At 43.5% G+C, this 17,785-nt stretch overlaps 1 long non-coding RNA gene across 1 annotated transcript in view; it reads right to left on the bottom strand.

Annotated features, from left to right (window-relative positions):
• Positions 1 to 17,651: 17,651 nt before the first annotated feature.
• The window catches only part of LOC120909959, a 275,381-nt gene continuing 275,247 nt past the window's right edge, over positions 17,652 to 17,785 (bottom strand). The window contains exon 3 of the long non-coding RNA XR_005741387.1: positions 17,652 to 17,716. This is a non-coding gene — a long non-coding RNA (uncharacterized LOC120909959). The remainder of the gene's footprint in view (positions 17,717 to 17,785) is intronic.

A 17,785-nucleotide genomic window follows, 5' to 3' on the forward strand; every position in this document is an offset into this window, starting at 1 on the left:
CAGGGAGAAAGCCTTGTATTACTGCATGTAGTTACAGACACAAGAACAGGAAGTGAGGATTTCTCAGAAGAAACAAGGACATTTAAAAGCAAAATCGAAGGATGAGGTAAGTGAAGGAGGACTGCACTAAGGTAAAAGAAGCAATTTAGGGAATTTATTTTTTACCTTTACCACCCCTTTAAGCATGGTCTGACTTTTTGCCAACAAACTTCAAAATGAGCAAGTTTTCCAAAAAATCTGACCGTGTGTACGCTCCATCGGACAAACTTTTTCGGTTTTCATCAGACAAATGTTTGCTCTGCAAACGGACAAACTTTTCGGCAACAAAAGTCCGGCCAACTCCCTTTGGACAAAAATTCACGGAAAAGTTTGTTTGAAGTCCGATCGTGTGTACGAGGCATCAGATACATCACTCACTAACTACACTGCCCAGTGCCCATTCGAAAGAACGATGCGAGTACACAAATTTACGAACAGACAAAGAAACGGATTTACAAAACACACAGATGAAAATATGAACATACGAATGAAAATACGAATACACGAAATTACGAACAGACAAAGGATTTAAAATACGGAATGCAAATCGTTCGTTATAGATGTACTTTTCGTTCGTTTGCTGTTTCGGTGTATCGTATCTTAGTACGTTTGTCCAATCGTACATTCGTATTTTCGCTTGTTCGTTATTTTTCTTATTCGTAATTCCGTAATTTTTGGATTTTAGTACTTTCAGCTATTCGGATGTTCGAATTGATCCAAATGTACGAATACTAACAAATTCATACAAAAATCCATTTGTTACGAACGGAATCGCACATGTCTACTGAGTAGGGATGAGCCGAACACCCCCCTGTTCGGTTCGCACCAGAACCTTCGAACGGACCGAACGTTCGCGCGAACATTTAGAATCCCATTGACATCTATGGGACTCAAACGTTCGAATTCAAAAGTGCTCATTTTAAAGCCTAATATGCAAGTTATTGTCGTAAAACGTCTTTGAGAACCCGGGACTTGCCCCAGAGAACATGTATCAATGGAAAAAAAGTTTTAAAAAAGTTTTAAAAACGGTAGTTTTTTTCAGGACTCCTGAAAAAAATTAGGAAGGAAAATTAAGAACTGATCTAGCTAAATTATACAGTGTATAAATATATGTACAAAACCTGGGATGTATATATATCCTCTACACACCGTGACATTAACTCACTAGCCTGCCTGCCTGGCTGCTCTATCTACCTGCAAAAAATTACACTCTCTCTGTCCTCTCTTAACCACCGCAACACACTACACAAGGCCGACCTGCAGGTGGCCTTTTATAGCTTTTTTTCAGGACTCCTTTTTTCCATTGATACATGTTCCCTCGGGCAAGACCCGGGTTCTCAAAGAGGTTTTCACAGGCATTCTATAGACACCCAGCAGGTACAATATTTAAAGGAATTTTTCATTATTTTATTTTTTTATTTAAGCATCATTAAAATCACTGCTCCTGAATCTTTAGGTGCAAACTACAGAGCACACGGCCAGTACACACCAAGTAGCTTTAGGTACAAACTACAGAGCACATGGCCAGTCCACACCAAGTAGCTTTAGGTGCAAACTACAGAGGACACAGGCAATATACCACGTAAGAATACTGCAGCTAGCACAATCACCTGCCTGCCAGTAAATTAGGAAGAACTGATCTAGCTAAATTACACAGTGTATAAATATATGTACAACACCTGGGATGTATATATATCCTCTACACACTGTAACATTAACTGACTAGCCTGCCTGCCTGCCTGCCTGCCTGCTCTATCTACCTGCAAAAAATGACACTCTCTCTGTCCTCTCTTAACCACCGCAACACACTACACAAGGCCGACCTGCAGGTGGCCTTTTATAGTGTGGGGCGTGTACTAAACCCCCTGAGCCATAATTGGCCAAAGTCATCCTGGCTTTGGCCAAATATGGCTCTCCGTTTTTTGCGCGCTGTGATTGGCCAAGCATGCGGGTCATAGTGCATGCTTGGACAATCATCAGCCAGCAATGCCGCAGTGAATTATGGTCTGTGAAACGTAACTCGAATTTGTCGCGAACGACCCGTTTTGTACGATGTTCGAGTCCAACATGAGTTCGACTCGAATACGAAGCTCATCCCTACTACTGAGAACTGGCGCACTTTTGAAGTGCAATGGTGGATTGGAAGATGTATGTTCCGGGTGTTGGTTTTGGTCTGAGCGAGTCCAAAAGTGTTCTGAATGACACCGGAGTGCAGTATACACCTAAGGGTAGTCTTGCCCTGTACACGACTGAAGGCTATGAGGCTTTGGGACTGATCTGTAGGAAGTGTTCTGGTCTGGCCACACATCTGATGCCTTGGATCGTTTGTGGACCCTGCGGGGAACCCCTGCTCGAGGTAGTCTCACCAGCTCAACCTCCGTGGATACTGCAAGCAGATTGGGACAAGAATGTCGCTATCCCGGATGGGAGTGATATCAAGAGCCCACCTGCCATCACCCAAGTCGTGCGGGAAGCTGCTCCTCCTGTCTTGACGGCTGCCCCAGGACCCAGTGCTTCAGTAGCTCTTAGAGGCCACGGTCAGGTCCACCTGTTTGCTTTGATGTCGGAGTCGCTGGGGAAAAGGGTACCAGAGTTGGGTAAACTGAAAGGGGTGAAAGCAGTGTGCCAGTGGGGGAGGTGATACCTGTGGCCATTAAGGTAGACAACACGGTTGTGCCGGTCAAAGCCAGTGCCAAACGCAACTACCTCCCGGCTAAAGAATGCACCACAATAACCAATTCAGACTTCCCCTCTGACGAATTATCTGAACTGTTTCCAGACACGTTATCTTGGATGGTCAAGTGGAGTGACAGTGATGAGGAGCAAGTGCGTGACATTTTCTGCGGGTAGTGCTAAAATTGAGCTGTCTGCCAATGCAGGCTCCATCGGTATGCATTACTAGATCTTTTGAGGAAGATCATTGGGCCCGATGGGTCCCTAAAGTTCACATTGCCAAGCCAATGCCTGTAACTAAGTCCGAGTCTGATTGTAAGCCAGATGTTGTTGCTGGATATCCAGTCTAGTGTGCACATGATGTCCGTGTCTTAATCGGGTATGGGGACCCTAAAACACTGTCCAGGCTGTCCAAAGTACAGCGTATAATTATTAATAAAGTGGCTGAGAGGTATACTTCAGTGCTAAAAACCTGGGATTACGGTCCCAAAATTAACCCAGATTGTGTGGTTATCTGCCAGCCAAACAAAAAGGACATCCGCCAATACATTACCACTGTTAACGCAAGAGGTGAAAATCAGGTATTACTGGTAAATACTATGGAACTATATCTGTTCACCAAATCTTCAGGATTGGTTGTAAGCTTCTGTAATAGCAAGAAATATATAGCTAAATCTTTTTTTTTACTATTTTGTGGCAGTTTTTCTTTGATAATAAAAAAAATCAGGGGATATCCGTTACCTTTTATCACTAAAAGAAATACCAATTAGTCCTGTAAAAAAAAGCGCGGTTTAATCCACATGGATACACAAAGTAGTTGCGACGATATGTACAGTTTTACTAACACATGTCAAAGCTGCAAAATTGTATTTGGACATTAAGATTTGTTTTTCCCTCTGTCACAAAGGGGTTAAAGTTTGAGGTAGAAGTCACATATTTCTTAGGAACACATACCTGATCCCACATGTACGGTATTTACTAAATTATATTTACTTTCTATCCTCCAGCCGAGACAAATATCAGCACCCAGTCAGCAGTTTAGTTATCTCCTGATCTGCTATTTAGAAAGCTTTAATCTAAAATGGATTTAAGTGGAATTCCAACCCAAATCTTTATTTTTTTATATATCAGGGATTCAGTTTGTAGAATTATTTATTCCTGTTTAAGTGTTCAGTAATTTCACTTAAAATAAAAAGCCTGGACATTCCTAATTTCTGGGGATAGAACCAGCTTTCAGGAGACTGTCACAAAATACATTTGGCTACTTCTCCTGAGTACGGTGATAACACATTTTTGGCAGTCTAGATGTGGACAGAACCTCGAAATTCAATAAGCACCTTCAGGCTTTTAAAGGGCGTTATTTCCTCATTGCACTTCCTAACTACCTATGTAGCACTACCCCCGTAGGAGCTGCTGGTTTAGATTTGGGTTTTGCACGTTACCTCAAGATTCGTTGTCCGGGGAGGAAAGTCTGTAGAAATTGCAATGTCCACACAAGATGTAAGACCTTCAACTGTTAGGTTTTATTTTTGCTGCAGCAAAACTTGTGCAGAAGGTAGAAGGAGAGAAGGGGGAAGGTTCAGGTACTCGGTACAGAGCACACAATAAAAATGTCTAAAGTTCCAGTAATTACCACTCTCTCTTGAGTGGGTATTGCTCACCCGGATAGACCCCTCTCACATGGCCTAGCAGCGGGGATGATGCACGGACAGTATGAGAACAGTCTCTGCCACAGACAGTCTGAAAATGAAAGATGGATAGTCAGGGATCCTCTGCTACAGGATTTAAGTCCTGAACTTCCAGCCTTACAGTAAAAGAGCCTTTAAGCCGATCCGGCGGACTGTAAGACAAATAGAGTAGTGGATCCCTTTATAACGAAGTCACCAGGCCTATCCCGAGACATTAGCTTGCTTTTCTTGGTCTCCTCCAGGGCAGGTTCTCCCCCGGTTTCCTTCGTTAAGCAGCTTCCCCCACTTGGATGGACAGCTTGGGATCCCCTTTTGAATCGTAGGCCTCAGCCAGCATAACTGGGCCTACTCCATGGAGATGCGACCTCGGGCTAACGTGGTCCCAAGGTTGATATCACACACACGTGCCTCGTGCCAGGAGGGCCACGAGACGAAGGACCCTGAAAAATGCTGCCTGCCCCTTAAGTATCCCTTCCTGGCATGCACAGCGGGGCACCACTCCCACTGGGCTGCTGCCGAGAAGGGTCACTTAACACACCATGGTTCGCTTGTGTTCCAACATGGGCCTGAGGTGGTAATGCCACCTACAGGCAACAGGGGAAAATCCCATCAAGCACAACCATAGCCAGAACAGAGGCTAATTTCAATGGAATTCAGCAAAGTCTGAGCCCACTATTGGCTCAGACATCCGCTAAATTTAGAATAGCGCCCCAGTCATTGGGAGCAGGGCGCTACACCTATAACAGTTTTGAAGGCCCTGAAATGCTAGGACATTATAAAATACCCCCAAATGACTCCTTTTTAGAAAGAAGACACCCCAAGGTAATTTGCAGATCTCATTTGTCGCCACAAGTTTTTAGCATCTCAAGAAATGTGAAAACAGAAAATTTAAATACAGATACTTACCGTAATTTTCCTTTCCTGATGAGCTCAATAGCAGCACAGTTGGATATAAGGTCCACCCTCACTATGCTTCCGGGACGTAGCTCATGTAGTGCCCCCCCCCCAATTTCCGGAGCCCGGGTGGTGATCCCCAGAGACAGGGAGCGCCGATATTAATCCTCAGGGTGCAGGTTACTAGGCATGGTAGGTGGTGTACAAGGTAGAAAGATGGGCGCCAGTCACTTTTCTTCTTTAACAAAGAGGAATTTATTTCTCACAACAGGAAAATGTCACAATGGCATTTAGTGTTGTTGAGTAGTACCTCTGTATCCTCGACTACAACCTTAACATGGCAGGAGTGGACACATCGATCAGATGATGAAGCTATACTTAGTTTCCCATAAAGCCAGATGCTGGTACAAAGAAGTGTCTGTATATGTATTTCAATTGGCTCTGTACAATGGCATATAGGATTTTTTTTTGCCACAAGTGTCTGGAAAATGAAAATTTTTTTTACACAAATATGTCACTAAATGATATATTGCTCAAATATGCCATGAGTATATGTGGAATTACACCCAAAAATACAATCTGTTGCTTCTCCTGAGTAGGGATGAGCCCGATGTTCAAGTCGAACGTAAGTTCGACTCAAACATTGGGTGTTCGCCAAATAGCGAACAATTTGGGGTGTTCGCGGCAAATTCAAAAGCCGCAGAACACCCTTTAAAAGTCTATGGGAGAAATCAAAAGTGCTAATTTTAAAGGCTTATATGCATGGTATTGTCATAAAAAGTGTTTGGGGACCCGGGTCCTGCCCCAAGGGAAATGTATCAATGCAAAAAAAAAGTTTTAAAAACAGTAGTTTTTTCGGAAGCAGGGATTTTAACAATGTTTAAAGTGAAACAATAAAAGTATACCTTTAAATTTCGTACCTGAGGGGTGTCTATAGTATGCCTGTAAAGTGGCACATTTTTCCCGTGTTTAGAAAAGTCTCTGCAGCAAAATGACATTTCTAAAGGAAATAAGTAATTTAAAACTGCTCGCGGCTATAATGAATTGTCGGGTCCCGGCAGTACAGATAAAATTATTGGGAAAAAGGCATGGTTCCCCCCCCAGTCCATTACCAGGCCCTTTGGGTCTGGTATGAATATTAAGGGGAACCCCGAACCAAAATGTAAAAATAAAATTGCGTGGGGGCCCCCTAAATTCCATACCAGGCCCTTCAGGTCTGGTATGGATATTAAGGGGAACACTGTGCCAAATAAAAATAAAAATGGTGTAGAGGTCCCTCTCAAAATCCATACCAGACCCTTCAGGTCTGGTATGGATTTTAAGCGGAGCCCTGCACCAAAATAAAAAAAATGGTGCAAGCAACCTGGCAGGCAGCAGGAAAAGAGGGGGGACAAGAGAGTGCCCCCCCTTCTGAACTGTACCAGGCCGCATGCCCTCAACATAGGGAGGATGATTTTGGGTTCAAAGCTCCATGTCCCCATGTTGATGGGGACAAGGGTCTCATCCCCATAACCCTTGCCGGTGACACAAAAATTTATTTTTATTACATTATCTCTGGTAATGCACTAAGTGTGTGCGCTTTAGCTGTACCCAGTGTTCTCTGCATGTCCATGCACTGTGTTGATGGCCTTTTGTCAGTTGCATTTTTTTGATTTCCCCCTTTTACACAAAAAATTCTTAATATTAACCACTTAAGACCTGGACCAATATGCAGGCTAAGGACCCGAGGTGTTTTTACAATTTGGCACTGCGCTGCTTTAACTGGTAATTGCGCAGTCATGCAATGTTGTACTGAAACAAAATTTGCGTCCTTTTCTTCCCACAAATAGAGCCTTCTTTTGACGGTATTTGATTGCCTCTGTGATTTTTATTTTTTGCGATATAAATGGAAAAAGACCTAAAATGTTGAAAAAAAAAATGATTTTCTACTTTTTGTTATAAGAAAAATCGAATAAACTCAATTTTAGTCAAACATTTAGGCCAAAATGTATTCAGCCACATGTCTTTAGTAAAAAAAATGCAATAAGCGTATATTTATTGGTTTTTGCAAGAGTTATAGCGTCTACAAACTAGGGTACATTTTCTGGAATTTACACAGCTTTTAATTTATGACTGCTTATCTCATTTCTTGAGGTGCTAAAATGGCAGGGCAGTACAAAACCCCCCCAAATGACCCAAATTTTGGAAAGTAGACACCCCAAGGAAATTGCTGAGGGGCATGTTGAGTCCATTGAGTATTTTTTTTAATGCCCCAAGTAGGGTTGTTCCAATACCATTTTTTAGGACCGAGTACAAGTACCGATACTTTTTTTCATGTACTCGCCGATACCGAATACCGATACTTTTTTTAAAATGTGTCCCCAAATGCAGCCATGTCCCCCCACATATGCAGCCATGTCCCCCCACATATGCAGCCATGTCCCCCCACATATGCAGCCATGTCCCCCCACATATGCAGCCATGTCCCCCCACATATTGCAGCCATGTACCCCCACATATGCAGCCATGTCCCCACATATATCCAGCCATGTCCCCCACATATATCCAGCCATGTCCCCCACATATATCCAGCCATGTCCCCCACTTATATCCAGCCATGTCCCCCCACATATCCAGCCATGTCCCCCCACATATTGCAGCCATGTCCCCCCACATATTGCAGCCATGTCCCCCCATATATCCAGTCATGTCCCCCACATATGCAGCCATGTCCCCCCATATATCCAGCCATGTCCCCCACATATATCCAGCCATGTCCCCCACATATATCCAGCCATGTCCCCCCACATATATCCAGCCATAGCAATAGGAGGAAGGAGATGGACAGCCGCACTCCGAAATAACTTTTCAAAAAAGTTGTCTTTTATTTTCAAGCAGGAACATGCATAATCACCACAACCATAAACCAGGACAGCCGACTAGTTTCGCACTCTTGCTAGTGCTTAATCATGGTGCTTATATTCAGCCATGTCCCCCCACATATATCCAGCCATGTCCCCCCACATATATCCAGCCATGTCCCCCACATATATCCAGCCATGTCCCCCACATATATCCAGCCATGTCCCCCACATATATCCAGCCATGTCCCCCCATATATCCAGCCATGTCCCCCATATATGCAGCCATGTCCCCCATACCTAGATGATGCCGCTGCCGCGTTAATCACCAGTGCCGCGCCGTCTATAGACACTCCCCCTTGCTCTGGATTGGACAGATCACCCGTCCAATCCTGAGCAAGGGGGAGTGTCTATACACGGCGCGGTGGGGAACACAGCTATTCAAACAAAAGCTGTAATGTTCCCCTCACGCAGATTAACACGGCAGCGGCGGCTTTGCGGTATGCAGTGGCGGTGGCGGGGAGGGGGGACAAGTATTCGGCCAGGCATCGGGGGCATTTGCGGGATCACAAGTACTCCTGCAAATACTTGGTATCGGTCCCGATACCGATACTGGTATCGGTATTGGGACAACCCTAGTCCCACGTGATTGAATAATGACAAAAATTTTTTTTTTTTTTTACTAAATTATATATTGCTCACACATGCCATGGTTATATGTGGAATTACACCCCAAAATACATTCTGCTGCTTCTCCTGAGTACGGGGATACCACATGTTTGGGATTTTTTGGGAGCCTAGCCGTGTATGGGGCCCCAAATCCAAGCACCGCCTTCAACATTTCTAAGGGAGCAAATTTTTGATTTCACTCCTCACTACCTATCACAGTTTCGAAGGCCATAAAATGCCAAAATAGCACAACCCCCCCCCAAATGACCCCATTTTGGAAAGTAGACACCCCAAGCTATTTGCTGAGAGGCATGTTGCGTACATGGAATATTTTATATTTTGCCACAAGTTGCGGGAAAATGACAAACTGATTTTTTTTTTTGCACAAAGTTGTCACTAAATGATATATTGCTCACACATGCCATGGGCATATGTGGAATTACACCCCAAAATACATTCTGCTGCTTCTCCTGAGTACAAGAATACCACATGTGTGGGACTTTTTGGGAGCCTAGCGGCGTACAGGACCCCGAAAACCAATCACCGCTTTCAAGATTTCTAAGGGCATACATTTTTTATTTCACTCCTCACTACATATCACAGTTTTGAAGGCCATAAAATGCCAAGATAGCACACAACCCCCCCAAATGACCCCATTTTGGAAAGAAGACACCGCAAGCTTTTTGCTGAGAGGCATGTTGAGCCCAATGAATATTACATTTTTTTGCCCCAAGTGATTGAATAATGACCAAAAAAAAAAATTGTACAAAAAGTTGTCACTAGATGATATATTGCTCACACATGCCATGGGCATATGTGGAATTACACCCCAAGATGGCACACAACCCCCCCAAATTACCCCATTTCGGTAAGAAGACACCCCAAGCTATTTGCTGAGAGGTATGGTGAGTATTTTGCAGATCTCACTTTTTGTCACAAAGTTTTGAAAATTTTAAAAAGAAAAATTTTTTTTTTTTTTTCTTTCTTCATTTTCAAAAACAAATGAGAGCTGTAAAATACTCACTAAGTCTATCAGCAAATAGCTTGGGGTGTCTACTTTTCAAAATGGGGTAATTTGGGGTTTGTGCTATTTTGGTATTTTATAGCCTTCGAAACTGTGATAGGTAGTGAGGAGTGAAATCAAAAATGTATGCCCTTAGAAATCTTGAAGGCAGTGCTTGGTTTTCGGGGTCCCGTATGCGGCTAGGCTCCCAAAAAGTCCCACACATGTGGTATTCCGTACTCAGGAGAAGCAGCAGAATGTATTTTGGGGTGTAATTCCACATATGCCCATGGCATGTGTGAGCAATATATCATTTAGTGACAACTTTTTGTTGTGGAATTACACCCCAAAATACATTCTGCTGCTTCTCCTGAGTACGGGGATACCACATGTGTGGGACTTTTTGGGAGCCTAGCCGCATACGGCTTTTTTTACTTTTTTTTTTTAACACTTGCAATGGCATCTTGGGAGACCCTGTGTAAGTGTGCCTAGGCTGTGAAATGCTTTACCCTACGCTAAAACTTCACTCGTGTGTGGAAGCGTTCAAAACATTCAGCAATACAAAGACCAGGATTTTCAGGACAGCAGGGACAATAATAACGGGTGTCACGCCTATATCCGCGCTTGGTACAGACACGACATCTTCTTTGGGGAGCTCGATGGGTAGGGGTACTCTGGAGGACATACGAAAAATGCCTCGCATGCAGTCAGCTTACTGCATTTGGTTGGGAATGGTGAGGTGTAGAACGGCCTGGATACTCAGAGCATTGGGAATGTTAGCACCGTTGTTTACTGGGATTGATTGTAAACGAGCACTTACCATATATGCACATGTATGTTTAAATCTGTGACGAACAGGTAATCACGGCTACTGCTTATAATCTGTATAGTACTTTGCATAATGAATCTGAGACCCTATTTTTATGGAGATGCTGTCCTGCAAACCGGTGCACTCAGACTACACCCCTAGTAATCATGGCTGATGTTAAATTCCTACTATGGAATGTGCGGGGAATGCGGGATAAGATCAAACGTATGGCTGTCTGACCCTTGATCTCCTCTCCAGGCTCCAGCGGTGATGTCCAGTGCAGTAAGGAACTGCATCCTGTCTCCACCGGAGACACCCCGGGAATGACGTTGCGGCAGCCTGACAGGTCTTGTGTAGCTGAGGACGGGGCCACCCGTCATGTGACCCCGTCCCCCTCTGATGCAAGGGGAAACCCGGGCTTTCCCAGTGACGTGGCGGGAGACCCTACCCCCCTCTGATGTAACGCAGGTTTCTCGTTGCATCAGAGGGTGGCGGGGTCACTCGTCATGTCGAGTAGAACATGGAATGGAATAGCTGTTGTCGCCCTAGCTCCCCTGACTTTCTTCTGAGGGTCCTGCAGTGGGGTGGTTCAGGCCTCGTAGGTCCTCTTTTGTGAGTAGTGATGGAAGCTTAAAAATTAGTGTGCCATCTGGGAGTGTGCTTGACTGGGCAGAGCTATAGAAGAAAACGTAAATCTGAAAACAGCATTTAGTACAGTGCAACCAATTACATTAAATAAAGCAGCGGCATTCACCAGATATTGGAACACAGATAGTGAAACGTATAAATGCAAAAAAGTGTTGTAAAGAACTTGTATTGAAGTAATGCAAAGACGGTTCACAATAAACCCGGAGGGAAGTCAGCCCATCCGGGAACACTCATGGGTTCCAACAGCCTGTAGAGAGACGGTTTCAGCAGAACTGACAGTGCCTGTTAGGAGTGGCAGAATGCAGCCTGGCTGTCTTGTGCCCAAGTGGAAAGATGTCCAAAGAAATAGCGAGCCTTATGCTTTCCCTCCTCATAAGAAACCTTTCCCTGCCCCTAGTTCTGTCCCTAACAGACAGGGTAACTGTCCCTACTCTACCTACTCGTAAATGCGCACTAAACCTGGGAGATAGGGCCTTAAATATGCTCTGCCTGACCCAAGATTGCTGCTAGAGTCACATGGGGAAGCAGCATCCAATCAAATAGCTTTCCCAGTGACCCTTAGAAACATTTTTAGGAACCATGTTCATCTGGACTTTCTTTCTGCTGCAATGCTGCTGCAGTTGAGTTCCACCTGCAGAGGAGGAAGTAGACCGCACCTATCTACACTCACCCCTCTTAACAGAAGCTGTCCTCAGCATTGCAACATGGAAACAACCATAACAACAGTGATAAATGAAGGTTAGGACAGAACAGAAAAGTCCAACAACATAGTCAGAAAATCTTGCAGGTACTGTAGCTGTATAAAAAAATTATATATAAAGTATAAACAAGCGCGCAACCACTAAAATAATCAGTGTAAAATCAGACCTATTAAAGTAATTGATTCGAAAATCACTGTGTGAAATGACCAAATCAGTGAAAAATATGCATATACTGTATATAACCACATACATAAACCATAAAAAAGGTATAAAGTGCAAAATTAGCAAATGAGTCCACATGACTGTGTATTTTTCAAAAAGTGTTGTATAAAAAACAGAAAAAATGTCCCAGAATATGAGAGTGAGGTTGTTATTCACAATAGGGCACTTCTAGGAATTAATCCAATATTCACTGAAATATTCAATGAAATATTCAGAAGAAGCCTGGATCTAATTTCAGCCAAAGAATGTAATATTACTGCCACTTACCGGATGGATAAGATCTCAGGTTATAGAGATCTTAAGAGCGTGTGCATCAACCTGCTGGCCACGATAGAAACCACCTTGATCATAGAGAGTGTCATGCCTTCATTAATAAGGCTCGTAATCTTCTTATTGACTAGGGATGAGCTTTGAGTTCTAGTCGAACTCACGTTCGACTCAAACATTGCGTGTTCGCCGAACAGCGAACAATTTGGGGTGTTCGCGGCAAATTCGAAAATCCGCAGAACACCCTGGAAAAGTCTATGGGAGAAATCTAAAGAGCTAATTTTAAAAGATTATATGCAAGTTATTGTCATAAAAAGTGTTTGGGGACCTGGGTCCTGCCCCAGGGGACATGTATCAATGCAAAAAAAGTTTAAAAAAAAATGCAGTTTTTTCGGGAGTAGTGATTTTAATAATGCTTAAAGTGAAACAATAAAAGTGAAATATTCCTTTAAATTTCGTACCTAGGGGGTGTGAAAGTATGCCTGTAAAGCAGCCCTTTTTTTTACCGTGCTTAGAACTGTCCCTGCACAAAATGTCATTTAAAGTCACTGCTCCCGAAAAAACAGCCGTTTTTAAAACTTTTTCTGCATTGATACATGTCCCCAGGGGCAGGACCCGGGTCCCCAAACACATTTTAGGACAATAACTTCCATATTAGCCTATAAAATTAGCACTTTAGATTTCAAACGTTCGAGTCCCATAGACTTTAATGGGGTTCTAAAGTTCACACAAACTTTTGGTCTGTTTGCAGGTTCTGGGGCGAACCGAACGGGGGGGTGTTCGGCTCATCCCTATCCAAAAAGCTTAAAAATGTATTTTCTGGCTGGAGCTACACTTAAAAAATGTACCTGTTCCAAATTACAAACAGATTCAACTTAAGAACAAACCTACAGTCCCTGTCTTGTTTGCACTACCTGTATACTGCTGTTCAGAGTATATAGAGCCTGGGGGCCTCACGTCTTTTCTTTTTTTAATTTGGGTGCAGGGTTTCCCTTAATATTCATACAAGACCCAAAGGGCCTAGTAATGGGCTGGGGGGGGGGGGGGGGGTACCCATGCTGTTTTCCTCAATAATTTTCATCCATATTGCCGTGACCCGAAATTACATTACAGCCGCAAGCAGTTTTAAATGACTTTTATTCCTTTAGAAATGTCATTTTGTGCAGGGAAAGTTCTAAACACGGGAAACATGCGCCACTTCACGGGTATACTATAGACACCCCAGGCACAATATTTAAAGGAATATTTCACTTTTATTTTTTCACTTTAAGTATTTTCAAAATCACTGCTCCCAAAAAAGTCAGTTTTTAAAACTTTTTTTGCATTGATACATGTCCCCTGGGGCAGGACCCGGGTCCCCAAACCCTTTTTTAGGACAATAACTTGCATATTAGCCTGTCAATTTGCACTTTTGATTTTTGACATTCGAGTCCCATAGACTTTAACGGTGTTCGAAAGTTCGCGCAAACTTTCAGTCCGTTCGTATGTTCTGTAGTGAACTGAACCGGAGGGGGGGGGGGGTGTTAGGCTCATCCCTAGATATGACCAACAAATGTTAAGAGGATAGGATAGAGAAAGGGAAAATTCTAATCCAATCCAGGCAGGGGCGGCTCCAGACAATATTTTTTGGTGGTGCTCGAGGTTAGAATGAGGGTGCTAATCCGGCCCGAAAAGCATGCCGCTGCTACTGCACACATGTGAGCATGGTCAAAAAGTGGGTGTGGTCAGCAAGTTGAGGTTTCTTCAATGGTGGTCAGTATGTTCAGTATGTCCTGGCCTCTGTACACCAATATAAAGCTAAAAAACCCTACACTTCCTTTATACAGTTCTACAAATGGACTTATAAGTGCAATGGTAAAACATATAAATGAATATCCAGTGCAAAATAAACAATTATTGAAATAAAGTAGTGATGGTGTCACCCCCTCTGCAACAATGGAGAAATTGCAGAGCTTTAATGTGCAAATAATGGTGAAACCCCATACATACAATAATATTAACAGAGATGCATAAAATTTAAAATATGTACATCAATTGTTTTTTATTATGATTATAGGGTAATTGAATCTGGGTTAGGGTTATTAGAGGCCAGGGCTGGGTGACTCAACCTGGCAGTTCTCTGGTGCCTCCCTCTGTTTCTAGAGTATTGGAGAATGTTCTGGAAAATAGTGGGCAGATGCTAGGAGGGGTTTCTGTGAATTTTTAGGGGCTTTTAGCTAATACCCAGGTTGGGGGCCTGACTAGGGCTGCCATCTGTACATGGTTCACCTGATGTAAGCCGGGAGTCTGGTGGGGACACCTGATGTAAGGGGGACCTCTGGTGGGCACAACTAATGTAATGAGGACTTTTGTGGGGACATCTGATGTAAGGAGGGGCTATGGTGGGGACATCTGATGTAAGTGGGAGCTCTGGTGGGTACATCTGATATAAGAGGGGGGCTTAGGTAGGGGACACCTGATATAAGGGGGAGCTCTTGTGGGAACACCTGATGTAAGGGGGCTCTGGTGGGGGCATCAGATGTAAGGGGGGCTCATGGTTGGGACACCTGATGTAAGGGGGAGCTCTGGTGGGGACACCTGATGTAAGGAGGCATACCAGATGTAAGGGGGGGCACAAGATATAAGGGGGTACTCTGATGGGGACACTAGATGTGGGGGGCACTCTGATGGGGACACCATATATAAAGGGGATACTCTAGTGGGGACACCAGATGTAAGGGGGACTATGATAAGGACACCTTATGTAACCTGGTTCTATTTTCTGTTACTTTAAATATGGATGTGAGAAGAAAAGTTTGCAACCCTAGGCCTGGCAGGGAACTAAGAATCCCTTAAATAGACATAAACCATGCCAGAGGAGGAGTCGGGTGGTAGATGGAGAAGCAGTGCTGAGGGAGTCTGTCGGTGGTCCTTGAGCAACCCCTGCTGGGGAGGGGCTTTACCTTGGGCTGGAGTTCCGGAGGCTGGCCTAGAAGGATCCCACCACAGGAGGCAGTTGGAGGGACCCCGACTGGAGAGGCAGCGGAGAGAGCAAGGAGAGACAGTAAGTAGATCAGTATGGTGCATGGACAGACAAGTGGAGAGACTGCCTGGATCTGTAGCAGGTTTCTCTTGAAGAGAGCTGTGTGCCAAGTCTTCATCCAACCTTGCCCTGGGGAGTCTCCATGTGTTTGTCAGTCAGGAGAACAGGGAAGAGAAAGCAGCCAGATATAAGCTAGTGGCAGTCAAGTGGGCTAGCATTTCTGCAAGCAGTAGAGCTGGGATCAGACATGACAATGGATGCACAAATAGGTTCAGTAGTTAGCAGATCCCACCATCTGCTGCGCCTGCTACGTAGACTCATTCCCTTCATTCCAAAAGAAGACACAGCAGTCGTGGTGGGAACAATAATCAACTCCACACTCGACTATGCAAACGTCCTTTACCTCGGACTCCCAAAGTACCAAATTGCTCGTCTACAAGTCGTCCAGAATACGGCGGCACGACTTGTAACAGGGAAAAAACCCATGGAATCAATCTCCCCCTCCCTCAGGTCCCTCCACTGGTTGCCCGTAAAAGATCAAATTTAATTTAAGGCGCTCTGCCTGACGCACAAATGTGTACAAGTAAGTGCACCCCAATATCTATGTGAAAAATGAAAATGTCACAACACAAATCGCGTCCTCCGATAGACCAACCAAAATCTACTCCAAATACCCAAGGCCCGCTACAAGTCCAAAGGAGAACAAAGATTTGCAGTCCAAGGACCTCGACTGTGGAACGCGTTACCAACCAGCATCCAAACGGAAGTGAATCACCAGGTCTTCAGAAAAAAACTCAAAACCCACCTATTCTGAAGGCAAAATATAGTAGGAAATGGATACCAAGCGCCTTGAGGCGATTCAGTTTGCATGTGTAGCGCTATACAAGTTTCTCACTCACTCACTCACTCAGTGTCTATGGGGGAGCAGAAGGTGGTGAGAGATATTGTTCACTCCACATTATACTTTACCAAGGGACTGAGAGTTCCTGGCCTGTAATGGGCTGTTGCTGAGCTAACTAGAGACTTTTAGCTCCTCTAGGAGTGAACCACCGGAAGCTGTACAAGGGAACCAAGTTTGTGCAGGAGGAAGGAAGAAGAGGAATCTGTAAATAGGTAATTAGGTAGTAAGTTGTTCCTGGTTCTGATTTTTGGACAATTTCTAGGTGGACATTCCATAATCCCTTACCCCATCCAAGTTATCATCCCCTAATAAAATAACCAAACAAGCCAAACTGATTCCTGTGCCTGGATACAAGAAGAAAATGCTGTGTGACTGGCTGTGCAGCAGTGGGCAACCCTGACATCTGCAACTCCTACAGGGGGTAGTGATACATACTGTATGTATATATTGTTAGAATCACAGATTTGGTTATTTGTTTGGACACCTGTTTTTTTTATTTTGATCACATTTATTATGATTGCATTTGTTTAAGTCATGTAATTTGAAGGGAAAGTAAAACACATTATTTTGCAGTTACTGTATGTTTCGATAACGGGAACAGATCCATCTAGTGGTGGGCAGGCTAACTGCACCTGCCAACATATTGGTAACTCTGTATGCAGACAAGTAAGAATGGCAACATTTTGTCACATTTGTACAATGAAAGCTTTATACACAGCGTGCTGCTATATTTAATAGACTGTGGATGATAGCACTCTGAAAATAGAGAAACCGCTACTCCTATACATCTAATCTTATATGGCAATAGCAATGTCGGTATTGCTGCAATGAATTCCAGTGAACATTACGGATGGTGGAATGCTGGATGGAAAATGTTTTTTGAATATTAGTAGAAAGAAAGTAGAAGTATAAAGAGTAAGTGTGGACTGATCCATTCTTTATGCTTTCATCTTGATTGGATAAAGTGGAGGATCTATCCGGATCAGTGGGGCTGCTGAACTCAACTGAAAGTCCATAAATTATTATATTGCCAGGAAAGTGCGCTAAGGACATTATTTCCCCCAACTAATGTAGGTTCATCATATAAATAATAATAAAAAAAAAGAGAAGAAAACACAATGTATGTGATATCTTTATTTTTTTATAAGACATCTGATGTGCATTTAGCTAAATGACATTCCACATCAGATGATTTCCAATTCCATTTCCAAAGTTTTAACTTTTTTTGGTTATTTTCCCAAAATACCATTGAGTATCCTTCCAATCACTGGAAAAAATCGCTTTTCCACTTCAACATCCCTTTCTTCGAGATCATCTCTTCTTTCTTCATCGGCATCTCTCCTGGGAGAAGACACAGTTATCAGTAAATAAAACAACATTGATTATTACACAAAATCTGTATATCACTGG

This window comes from Rana temporaria, chromosome 8, assembly GCF_905171775.1.
Source record: "Rana temporaria chromosome 8, aRanTem1.1, whole genome shotgun sequence".
In the NCBI taxonomy this organism is placed as follows: Eukaryota; Metazoa; Chordata; class Amphibia; order Anura; family Ranidae; genus Rana; species Rana temporaria.